The sequence below is a fragment of the Vigna umbellata genome, chromosome 5 (genome assembly GCF_029865625.1).
Source record: "Vigna umbellata cultivar VRB3 chromosome 5, Vumbellata_1.0, whole genome shotgun sequence".
NCBI classification, from domain to species: domain Eukaryota; kingdom Viridiplantae; phylum Streptophyta; class Magnoliopsida; order Fabales; family Fabaceae; genus Vigna; species Vigna umbellata.
Window position 1 is genome coordinate 3,405,941 of NC_142169.1, and position 1,708 is coordinate 3,407,648.

Here is a 1,708-nt window from a genome sequence, read left to right on the forward strand (position 1 = left end):
AATATTAATAAAATATCTAATGAATAAATAAATAGTACTGTTATATGATAATGATTTATAATTTATGCTAACAACTTTAATATACATATAATTTTAATTTGGATTAACAAAAAATAATTATATATTTAGCACACTTTTAAGAATTATAATACATTTTTTTGTATGCATACATATTATATTTTATTATTTTTAAATTAAAAATATTTATATTTTAGTATATATATATATATATATATATGATTCCCTTCTGGGAAGAAGTACTTACACTGAACTCATGGCTAGCGAATGAATTGGGCCGGCCCATTTTCTATTCTATGCGAAGGGCCTCCAAACAAAAATACGCAGTTTATTAAATGCCTAGCTAAACGACGTGTTGTTTCAGGGCTAATAACCTAAACGACGTCGTGAGTGAGTTCTCAAATACCGAAAAAGCTGAAACGGTGGAGCGTTTAAGAGATGGGTGTTGCTATAAATACGGCTTCTGAGAACAAGAAGTTAGAATCTCAAAACCCTAGCAATGGTTACGCCTCTCAGGGATGAATCGCTAGAGAGCAATTTGTACGTTTTTTTTATCTCTTCGTTTCCTATTATAAACCTAATTATTTGTGCGTTTTGTTTGTTGAATTGAAACTGTGAGGGGAGAAGGTGCTATGATGATGAGATCGATAATCTCGTTAATCTGATGAATAAATCATTCATGAGGATAGCTTTTCTCATCCATTCAATATTCCTTCTGAGCACATTCTCTCCTCGTTTTCATTTTTGTTTCGAAATTTGAGTCTCAATTTTTATACTTTTTTATCAAATTTATTAAATAAATGTAATGTAAAATGATTTGAGATCAATTGAATCATACTAAACTTATTTGAATGATCTTTCTGAATAATTTTTATTACAACGCATTTTTGGAATATCAAAATTAGCTTTAAATTAAGATTTTACGATATTTTTTAATATATTTTTCTTTTTTCCACACGTTCTTTCTAACTCTTCTATTTTTTAGATAAAAAGCCGATTATAATAAAACATTAACATTATATAAATATATATTTTAAAGTGTAAAAATATTGTAATATTTAAAATTTGATTTAAAAATGAAATTATAAAATTGGGATGTACTTCATAATAATCTAGAAACCATCTAACAATAAAAGATAAAAGATTTTAAATTAAAGTTTAGAATATGGATTCGATTTTTATTATTTTAATGAACGATAAGTTTTTATCAAATTTGAACCAATTTAATGATTGAATGTTGTAATTGAGTTTGTAACCCAGAAGACAAACTTTGTTTGGTGAGGAAGTCGGATCACCATCAATGTGGAATTCTTTGAGCACTTGAACTAGCAACCAAAGTTTGGTTTTTAGTAACTTTTGATGAAATTCCTTTGCTACAACCCGTGCTTTATAATTATTGATAGTACCATCAACGTTTTCTTTAACATGAAAAATCCATTTGCACCCAAGTGAGGGTTAATATCCAGTTACTTGAAACATCAATTTTAGGTTGGTACGTGGATAACTAAAAGAAGTGAATGCTTTCTTTCATGGATTTATAAATTCAAGTATCACTAAATAGAAATAGAAGTTGACTTTTCCTTCCTGAATATCATAGAAGTTGACTTCTCCTTCCTGAATACCAGAGTTTTCTCTGGTTCTCAATCACCAATTGAGAGACGATATGTCAAATTTAAAGAAATGTAGATTG

The 1,708-nt window shown here is 27.9% G+C and overlaps 1 non-coding gene across 1 annotated transcript; it reads left to right on the plus strand.

Annotated features, from left to right (window-relative positions):
• The first annotated feature begins 646 nt into the window (after nt 1–646).
• On the plus strand, nt 647–739 carry LOC124845046 (small nucleolar RNA U30). Its single transcript, XR_007029426.1, has one exon. It is a non-coding gene; the product is annotated as a small nucleolar RNA U30 (small nucleolar RNA).
• The last annotated feature ends 969 nt before the right edge of the window (nt 740–1,708 follow it).